General features: G+C 32.8%; 1 pseudogene; it reads left to right on the top strand.

The window, feature by feature from the left end:
• Positions 1-1162: 1162 nt before the first annotated feature.
• Positions 1163-11133, top strand: LOC129288070 (tyrosine decarboxylase-like; annotated as a pseudogene).
• Positions 11134-11552: the final 419 nt, after the last annotated feature.

Raw genomic sequence — 11552 nt, forward strand, 5'->3', positions numbered from 1 at the left:
TAATGAATTTGAAGTTTAAACTTGTTTCCTCATATTTAAGAAGACGAAAGACACATCCTATGTTAAACTTCCAAAATATCCCAAAAATTACCAAAATGACTAAAATATCATTAAGTTAAGAATGAACCCTAATTAATTTCAAAGGCCTAGAAATGCCTAATTAATTATACAAGAGTGGATTTCCCAAGAATACAATAAAACAAGAAAATCATCCAAAAATCTATGCAAATAATGCAATATGTCACACACATATTCTTCTACCTTTGTTAATGTAAGACCAAGCATTGAAAGAGTAATGAAAGTATATAAAGTAACCTCGTGTATTTATTTATCCTTAACAAACCAAATATTGGAACATTGAAACTTATGTGAAGTGTGCAAATTTGAAGTTTGGAAGAGGATTTGGGAGCAGTGTGTACAAACTAGGACTGTACAAAAATTTGATAGTCTAGTAAAACCCGGTCCAATTATATTGTTAGTAGTACTTTAACAAACATGTATTCATGTGAAGATATATATATGTGTGTATATATAATATATACTTTTTCAATCCTTTAATAGAAGTCCTAATGTTATATTGAATAAAACACAAATCAAGAAATTTAAAGAATTTATTTTGTTTTTTTTTATTTTTATCCTCTATAAATTAATGTCATGAGAAAGAGTGTATGTACTTATAAAAATTTAAGTAGGATAGAAAATTAGGGACAGAGGAAGGAATCCTTGGCCTAATTAACAACGTTTCTTCCTTAAAATGATTATTAATAATTTCAGGTTCCTAATATATCTAACAGATCGCTTCTTCCAACTTTCTTCTATAATGAATTATTCTATTTTGTCTTCCAATTCTTCAAGTTAAATCTTATAAGTTTAAATTTTTCTAGTATATTTAATTTAAGCTTAATTAAGATTTTAATCAAAATATTAACATTGTTTTCGTACAAATTAAAATATTATCTTTACATCATTAAAGTTTTAAAGCAGTGATGGCCAACAAATTAAACATGCATTGATTTCAAATTAAAGCAGAGAAAAGGAGAGCAGGAAGATAAAAGTTTTTAGCAGCATAAGTAGCTGGCAACGTGTTCAAACTTGAAATCACATACATAAACGTACTAGCGCATATACATATACGTGTATACATATAGACAAACACACACACGCACACACACACACACATACAAGCAGACATGTTCTGACGTTATCATACCCAGCAAAGTGGAATAATCATAGCTCACAAATTCAAGGTGATATTCAACAGCGATCATCATGAACCCTCTCGACCTAGAAGAATTCAAGAGGCAAGGTTACATGATGATCGACTTCCTCGTTGATTATTATCGTAATGTTGCTAGCTACCCAGTTCTGAGTCAAGCCCAACCTGGCTATCTCCGAAAAATGATGCCATCTTCTGCTCCAAGTGAACCTGAACCCTTTGAGGCTATACTCAATGATGTGAAAGAACACATCGTCCCAGGAATCACGCATTGGCAGAGTCCAAATTACTTAGCATACTTCCCTAGCAGTAGCAGTGCCGCAGGTCTCATGGGTGAGATGCTGAGCACAGGGTTCGGTGTTGTTGGGTTCAATTGGATGTCATCACCTGCAGCCGCCGAGCTTGAAAGCATCGTCATGGATTGGCTTGGACGAACTCTGAAACTCCCAGAGAGCTTTCTTTTTTCCAGTAATGTCGGAGGCGGCGTGTTGTTAGGGACGACCTGTGAGGCCATTTTGTGTACTCTTGTGGCTTCAAGGGATGAGAAGCTCAGGCAAATCGGAAAGGAGAATCTGAAGAAGCTTGTTGTTTATGGGTCTGATCAAACTCATAGTGCCCTTCAGAAAGCTGCTCATATGGCAGGAATCCATCCAGAAAATTTCAGGGCCATCAGAACCAACAAGTCAAGTTCATTTGCTTTGCCACCGGATTCACTCCGTTCTGCAACAATCAAGGACGTAGAAAATGGTCTAGTTCCTTGTTTTCTCTGTGCCACCGTGGGGACCACTGCAACTGGTGCTGTAGATCCTGTTGGACCACTGTGTAACGTGGCAAAGGACTGGGGCGTTTGGGTCCACGTGGATGCTGCTTGTGCAGGTGGGGCCCTTATTTGCCCAGAGTTCAGGCACTTCGTTGAGGAAAGAGGGTCGCATCACTTTTTCTTTTTTTCTTTATTTTCCTTCACTTTTTCCATTTTTATCATTCATTAATTTTATCATTTAAAAAAATTATTAATAAAATAATTTGAATGATGGGAATAGAGGAAGTGCAGAAAAATAGAGAAAAAAAAAATGAAGAGGCTCCTCCCTCCTTCCTTGATGGTTGAAGGGGCGAACTCTTTCAGCTTCAATGCAGACATATAGGTTTATTAATTCACGAGTATAGGTTCACATTCACAATAATAGGTCCACATTCGCTAAATGTGAACTTAGATTGTGTGTGAATATAGAGCTGTAAATATGTGAAATTGTACCAGTGAAAATGTGAACCTATGTTAAAAAAAAAAAAAAGAGTAAATTTATTGTTGTAAATGTATATGCGAATCTCTATTTGTGAATAAGCGAGCGTATGGTAGTAAATATACGAATATATACTTGAAAACCAAGGACATTCTTGTCTTTTGAGTGAAAATCTTATTTGCAAAGATAGTCCTTAGATTTGGACAATTATTTCATAGTTGAAAGGACCTACAGTATAATTATTTCACTTCTCCCAGCCCTAAGTTATTTATACAGTTTTCCGGGCTTCTCATGTTTTGCTACAAAAAATGAAGACAACACCTATTGATATTAAATGATACATTGGTACTTAATTTTATAATGTCTTTCATAAATTTACAAGTAATTATTTTTAAATTAACAAGTGATTATATACATAAATACATCAAATTATGTATCCATTCACAATCTCACTTAATTTTTTATTAATTTATAAGTAACCTTCTGTTGACTATTTTTTTACTTTCATTCACAATTTACTTTGCATATATTTAGATTTGATTGTCGTAAAATTCATAAATGATTATCCATAAATTCATAAGTGATCATGCATAAAGTCACAAAACTCTCTAATTACAATTAACTTTTCATAAATTCACAAGTATCCTTTCTTAAATTCACGATTAACTTTTAGTTAAATCTATGAGTGATATTCCATTTAATTTTCATTATCTAAAAATTGTTCATTTGGTAATAAAGATAATTTTATAAAGTCATTTTTTTAATTAATTAGAAATATGGGTTATAATTTTTTCACGTCATTTCAACTATTCGTGAATTTCTTTAAGAGGGCGTGCTTAACCAACATAACAGAATATATTTCTTATTTGGGGAAGCAATCACTGCTGCAGAGAAAAGACAAAAATGATGCCTAAAATATTATCTTCATTGTTCATTTAAAAGAAGGAAAAATCATTCTAAGGTCCCATAAAAGCATTTAAAATATGTTGAGGTTCCATGAATTTAAGAAATCACTGCCATATCCTAAGGGACTTAAGGGTAAATAAGTATGAAAATGAAATTACTCATTTGCCCTCTAGCATTAAAAAGGAGATTTTGCTTGTGCCTGCATGTTTCATGAAAGCCATGATCAAAGATATTGAAGATTGTTGTATATCTATGCTTGTTGATCATGGTAGGGTAATTTTCACTTCTTCATATCCATGAGTACGGCCCTTATCTTCATTTAAGTGAGTTGGAAGTGTTTCATGTAACACCCTCAAATTTACAGACTGATTTTTCGCAAATTATTAAAACCATTATCATGGTAAAAAATTTTCTTACCATGATATATCCAAGACAATATACCACAGGTCTTAAAATATTTCAAAAAAAGTAATTAGAACTATGAGGGACAGTCAGGATCCTCATGGCATGATATTTAAATTAGGTCATGAATCAAGAGAGACAAACATAATCCTCTTGGTCAAATAAATACTTTTAATAAAAAGGATTAGAGTTTACATGCTTCACAAAGAAGATATGTCCTAAGTTGGCACAAGATACATTGTATAATCCAAAATAAGAGGCAACGTAAAAGGTGGTGTTTTATACACCATAGTTACACCTCTGGTGCTTTCTTGGCCGGACTCGCTCCTGTAAAAATATTAACCACGGGGAATGAGACTTAAAAGTCCCAGTAACCAAAAATTAATATGTAATGATGCATGCGGATGTAACTAATCATGCGATTGCTAAGTGGGCACATAAAACATTTAACCGAACAATACTTTCAAACAAACCGAACAAGTATTTAATTTGCATGACTGCACCTTATATCCTCCTTTCGCCACGCTCGGACGCCAAATCACCCGGCCAAAGGTGAGTTGGACCAAGCAACACGCCACTCATTGGGTCCAATGAGGGCTTACCACGTGGTAATAATTAACCGAACAGAAATTCCCATTAACACCATACATTAAAATACCCTGACAAGTCATGCATCATTCAAATATCCAAACAGGAATATATCCGAACAATAATATCTCATCATGATAAACAAAAATAAATTTTTAACCCACTTGGCAATAATTTCAAACAAGTATATACAGTATTTATTTTCAATAATTCATAATTTTTTCAAACAACAAAACAACACATAACCATTCACAAACACACTCATCACAACACATTAATAATGGTTACCTTGTGTCTTGAATAACAAGTTCCCCTTCACAACTCTTTTTTCACCACTATCTTTGTCAATATAATCTACATAATTATTTCACAATACTATATATTAATTTTACATTAAAATAAATAACTCTAATTTAAATAGTTAGAAAGTCTTAGATCTATAATCCATATTAACACTAATTTAAGATTTATGCCTCATTTAACTTTCCAAATTCTTTTCTAAAATTCTCGTACCCTCATAAACTATTTTTTTATCCTCAAATCACTTCTAGTATCACAATTTCATCCTTCTATATTCTAAAAATTCATCCAAAAATAAATTAAATTTTAAAATTATCCTGAAGCCTCAAATCACCTTTCTATAACCTTAAAAATACCTATTCATACTTAAATAAATATTTAATAATCATAGGTTTATCCCTACATCTCAGATTCCACATAAATTCAACCATATAGATCTAGATTTTAACTCAAAAATTCTTAAACATGAGTTTCAACCTCAAGAAAATATTCTATAATATTTATTATATCCCTAAGAGTTTTAACCTATATTTTTAATCCATCATATCATCAGATTAACTATCCTATAGAAAAATCCTAATCAAAATATTTACTCTATCCTACAAAATAATCATATCACTAGAAAGCTAATATTATTTAGAAAATAACTATAAAATTAATTTTGTAATTAAATAAATTTTTAAATGCTAATCTAAACAGGAAAGTTAGAACATACCTGAAGAAAAAGAAAATAATCCCCCCTTGCGAGAAAAACGCCGAGCAACGTGAGAGGAAGAGAGAAAAATAATATAAAAATGGGATTGTGGTCCCAAAATTATATTAAAAAAACTATAGGTTCGAATTTAATTATTCAAACCTTTGGGCCAAAAGTTGCAATTTCTTCTAAATTACATCTTAGCCTCTCATGCTTCCTAATGCACACACCCCCCTCCTTTTTATACATGAAGGCACCTCTTCTCTTTCCTCATCTAACCAATGTGGGACTTAGAAACAACAACCTTCCATCCCCTTTTTTTTTGTTCCTTCTACCTTCTCTTTTTTTTTCAACACATACATAAAAAAAAATTATTTATGTATTATATCTTAACTAAATATTGCTTATATGGTTTTAAATTTAAATTTTTAAATTCATAATTAAATACCTAACCATAATATCATTTCTAAATAACCTCAAATAATATAAATTCCTATTATTATCATTTTTTTCCTCAAAACCTAAATTTCGTAATTTCTTTATTATATAAAAATCAGGATGTTACATTTCATCTATAACAATAGCATTTCATCGATAGAAAATAATTTTTCTAGGTAAATGATTATTGGCTATAAACGATTGGGTAAATCACCAAAAGACAACAGCATATCCATTGTTGGCTGGGCAAATGATTTTTTATGCGTTAATGATTTCATCATTGTTTAAGAGTAGGATAATGCTTTCTGGGTATACTTGCAATCATTTGGTTTGCAGAGCTAATATATGAAATAATCTGGTGCAACATTGAAACGTTGAAAAATATTTGATTTAAATAACTCTACATGTTGTCAATAGTGTTTTCTTGTGTTGTCAATATGCTATGAATAGTTATCGATATACTATATTATGCAGGTTGGCTTGTAAGAATGCAAGTACTACTAGAAAATGTGTAATATGTTATGTTCTTTTTTCCATATGAGACATTTTATATATTATTTCCAAGCATCTAATGCAAGCTTGCTTTGTTGAAAAATCTCTACTATGAAACAACACTGCGTTTTGTCAATAGTGGATGAAAGTATTGTCAATACACCATGTGTAATTGTCAATACACTGTGTGTGGTGCAGGTTGACCTGTAAGATGGCAAGTTCTTTTAGAGAACATATATTATGTTTCTTTTCGTATAAGGGGACACCAATGACTAGAAGGCCTTTAGGTAGGTCAAAGAATAAAAGAAGGGAATCTCAATTTCAAAATAAATGGGTTGTCATTGTGAAAGATGCCATGAGACTGGTTATACCTCTAAGACTTGCAAGAATCCTAATCCATGCTAAAAAATATTAGAGACAAGTGTAGTTTTTTCTTTATGTATGTGGAATTTGTTTTTGGTTTACTTTTTTTTGTTTATTGCACCTAATATATTAGCATTTATCAATAACAAATGCATAACTTATAAATGAAGTTATACCTTGTAATCAATTACCATGGCAAGCACTCAACAGGTTCTTACAACTGGTTGATTTTCAAAGGGAATAACAACACTTAGTGCTTCAACACTTGCAATGGTGAATTATTAACTTGTCAATATAGTTATAACCACTTGTTAATTTCCAATGTTAAGTAGTCAACATGTTCTTTTAATTAGTTGATTTTTGAAGGGAATAACAGTACCTAGTGCCTTAGCACTTATCAATGGCGAATTAATAGCTTGTCAATATACTTATAATTACTTGTCAATAAAGTGATAAACACTTGTCAACATTTAATGTTTGCCACATTTACAAACTTCTAATCAGTATTCATAATAGAATTATCTAAGTTAACTACACGAAATGAACTAACTATACAAAAGGACATGATTATTAATAAAATTATATCCTAAAGTTATATCAAAAATATTTTTACAAGACACATCAAGTAGTCTGTCGAATCCTAACTTCTCTATCCTTTTTCATAATTTCTCATTTCCCTTCACTTAATTTGCTACTTCACTAAATTGACTAGGAGAGCAGCACATATGGAATGGAACAGTATATTTTTTTAATGTTGTCTTTACTTTCTCTTCCATCTTCCTTTATCTAGAAAAAAATAGAAAAGTTCAATTAGATATGTTAAAAAGGGATTTTTGCATACTATTCATTAATATTAAGTTCCAACTCAGAGATTTTTGCATTGGCATTGTTTATTAATAGCCATAAGGAAGAAGAAAACACAAGTCATAAAGAAAAATGGTTCACTAGTCATAATGGTTCACTAGTCAATAGAGCATACTGTTACTGTTAATAGAGTTTATGATTGTAGTCATTGGAGTAATTAGTTGTCATTCATGGAATAAATAGTTTTTTTCAATAGATGTAATGACCTTAAATTTTAAATTGAATAAAATTTTTCTCTTAGTAGATATTTTATTTAAATTATTTTTATAACAAGTGGAAAGTGGTAGTTTAGTGAAACTTGTGTGAGTAATTTCTTGAAAGTCCAAAGTTCACATTCTACAAAAAAAAAAAAACAAGGGGGTTTTTATGTTGTTTTAGATTATTAGGGAATTATGTGTTCTTTTTGGTAATTTTTATGTGTGCCATTCTTTGTAATTTTCTCGATAAGTTTTGCTCCACAATTTTCTTCTTATTCTCCTCTGTTATTTGAAGACGAGACCAGCAAAAAGAAAAAAAAATAGAGAGAGCATTTTGATCCTCCTTTCTCACTGTCGGTAGGCAACTTTAAGCCTCACCGTCTACTTCCCTTCTTGCCGCCATTGCTCATCTGTTTTTCTTCCCTCCGTTCACGTTACTGCAGCAATGGGGTTGAATCACTGATTCCTTTTCGATCATCATCCCTTGCTCTGTGTCTGAGGTAAGTAAGTGGTTTTAGATCTTCTAGCTTCACTGTCAATCTTCTAGCTCTGTCGTTAAAAATTTCGTAGCTTAAGGAGTTGAAGTGGATGGATTCCCACTCTTGTTGCTGTTGTTCTTTGTTTCGTTGCATAGTGGTTGACAGATTTTGGCATGTATTCGGTTCTTATCTTCTCTTCCTCCTTAACTGTTGACATCGTGTGTTATTAATCTTTATTTTTCATTTCTCTTCTGCTAATGGGTGCTGTGTGAGTGTGGAAAGTTCAATTTCCTCTTCTCCTTTAGTCAAAAATTCTGGCTCTGTTTTTATTCTTGTTGCTGCTGTGAGTTGCTTGGGGAATTAAGGGGCTGAATTGGTGAATGATGTGCACATTTTTATTGTGATGCTAAGCCGAACGTTGATGATAAAGTTCATGTGGGAGGTTGATTAAATGATGGATGATTATTGTGAGTTGATATTGGATGCCCTCAATGTGATTGTGAAAATGCTTGAACGAAGAAATCAAATGTTGAAAATTATTGAATTTGCTTGGATGTTTGCCTTATGGTTTAGTCAATGGTGAATGTTCTCATAATGCTTGTAAAAATGCTTGGAAGAATTGTTGGTGGAAATAAGATTGTTGAAATTTTAGAGTAGAGCCTAAGGAATTATGAATGTTTCTTGGAGGAATATATGTTCTTACACATAAATTATAAAGTTGAGCTATTCATTGAAATCGTGTAGCACATAAGGAGAAATTATTAGACTAAATGATAATTAAGATTTTCTTATGCCTAGAATAAAGAATTGTGTTGTGGTTCAATGCTGCCTAATACTGTCTCCTACTTGATAGAAGTTGTTGAAGGGTTTAGTAAAAATTTAAGGAGTTAGTGAGAAATTAAAGGATTATCAAATATGTTAAATGATAATTTTGCTCGTTTATTATGAGAAAGGAAATTCATAGTGACATGTGGATTGTTGGGTTTTTTGTTAGATTGTTTGGGGCATCACTAAAGTAAGTAAGAATTTGATGGGGTTAAATTTTAGAATTCTTAAAAATTCTAAGGTAAGTGAATAGCGTCCCAACTAATTTTTTTTCAATCAAAATTTTCTTTACTAAAATACTATATTTTTCTGGAAATTATTTTAATAGCATTAATGCGATTATTGGATATTTGTTGATTAACAGTTGAAAAATACATGATTACATTCAGATGAACCAGCAATGAAACGAACCAGATCTGAGGACGATGAGGAGAACGATGGATTTGAGGTAGCACCAGATCTGGGTCAACTGATTTGCGGCAGAGGGATCTTTGCAGTTGGAATTGGAGCTTTAGAATGGAAGGGAAAGATGGAAACCGAACTGAGCTTTAGAAAGAATGGCAGAGGCGGAGGGATCTCTAGATCTGGAAACTAGAAACTGGAAAGGGAAAAGGAACTTCAAAAATCAAAATGGTCTCTCTGCCGCCGTGCCACATGTTTGTCTCAAAAAAGTTAAAATAACATTAAAAATCAAATAATCACTTTAATTAAAATAAATAAATAATAGTTACATTTAAAATATATATATATATATATATTGAATAAACGGGACGAGACGGGACGTCCCGATGGATGGCCCGTGTCCTGTCCCGTCCTGTCCCTATTTTGGCACTGTCCTATAAAAGTCCCGTCCTGAATTTTTTCGAGCCGGGACAGACCCATCCCAATATAATCGAGACGAGCACAGGCCGGTACGAGTCAGTCGGGTCGGGTACATCTTGAACACTCCTAATCAGAATCAACAAGTGAAGTTCATTTGCTTTGCCACCGGATTCACTTTGTTTTGCAATAATCAAGGACGTAGAAAATGGTCTAGTTCCTTGTTTTGTCTGTGCCACCGTGGGGACCGCTGCAACTGGTGCTGTAGATCCTGTTGGACCAGTGTCACGTGGCAAAGGACTATGGCGTTTGGGTCCACATGGATGCTACTTATGCAGGTGGGGCCCTTGTTTGCCTAGAGTTCAGGCACTTCCTTGATGGGGTTGAAGGGGCAAACTCTTTCAGCTTCAATGCACACAAATGGTTTTTTACCAACTTGACTACCTGTTGCCTTTAGGTAAAAGATTCATCTTGTTTGACAAAGTCCCTCTCAACAAATCCTCAATTCTTGAGAAACAATGCTTCTGAATCAAACCAAGTGATCGACTACAAAGATTGGCAGATAGCATTAAGCAGGAAATTTCACTCCCTGAAACTATAGTTTGTGCTTCGCAGCTATAGCGTGGACAACCTCAGAAACTTCCTCAGAAACCACGTGGAAATGGCCAAGACTTTTGAAGATCTTGTGAAGCAGGATAAGAGGTTCGAGGTTGTTGCACCTAGGTATTTTTCTCTCGTTTGCTTTAAGGTTTCACCAAGAGCAATTTATAAGAAGCGCTTCTGTAATGGTTCCGATTAAGAAGATCATGAGTTAAGTAGTAAAATCATAAATGATGGTAAAGAATGCCTTGCAAATGAAGTGAACAAGAAATTGCTGGATTCAATTAATGGCTCAGGCAAGCGTACATGACTCATGGTGTAACATCCTGAAATTTTAAGACTCGGATTTATAAAAATAAAATAAAATAAAATATCTATAATTAAATTAAAATTTAGAACAATTTGATAGAGGTCCAGAGTTTGAATTTTACTAAGTAAAAGTTTGGTTTCATTTGATTTTTAACTATGGAAAAAATTACCAAAGTTGACCCGGGCTTTTGTGCTATAATAAAAAATGTTGGGCCCTGTCTTGTAATTTTTTCCAAACTTTTAGATCAGCTTTTATAAGGGGAAAAACAAACCAGAAACGCAGAATAGAAAACAAGGAAAGGAAAGGAAACGCGTGAGAGAGAGAGAGAGAGAGGAAGAAGAAAGGAGAAAGAGAGGGAGTTAGGCTCGGATCTAGGAGTCTTTGCGACCATTGCGAGCTCGGCTACACGATAGGTAAACTTCCTACTTCAATCCTCTTTCCTTTCTCTTGATTTTCTTCAATTTTTGGAAGAGAAAATTTTTAGATTTTGATCCCAAAGGCTTTATTCTTGTAAGCTTTTGTTTCTTTGAATCCTAGGGAGCATGTTTTGAGTTTTTATATAGTGATCTAATATTTTGAGTGGATAATTGGATGAAAAGAGGTGTTTTGGGCACAAATTAAACCCTGAAAAATTGGGTTTTTGCTCTTTAATGGTTTAAGCTTATTGATTTAGTTATAATTTTGCTATTTGAGCCCAATAAGATTTAAATTAAGGTTTGGTTTTCATTATAAGGGCTAATGGTGAAAGTTGGTGACACTAAGTGAAGGTTTTTAATTGATAAAAAATTATATAAATTGAAAATTAGCCTAATGATGGCTAA

This window comes from Prosopis cineraria, unplaced genomic scaffold (assembly GCF_029017545.1).
Source record: "Prosopis cineraria cultivar Desert tree isolate PC_DT_omini unplaced genomic scaffold, ASM2901754v1 PC12, whole genome shotgun sequence".
In the NCBI taxonomy this organism is placed as follows: domain Eukaryota; kingdom Viridiplantae; phylum Streptophyta; class Magnoliopsida; order Fabales; family Fabaceae; genus Prosopis; species Prosopis cineraria.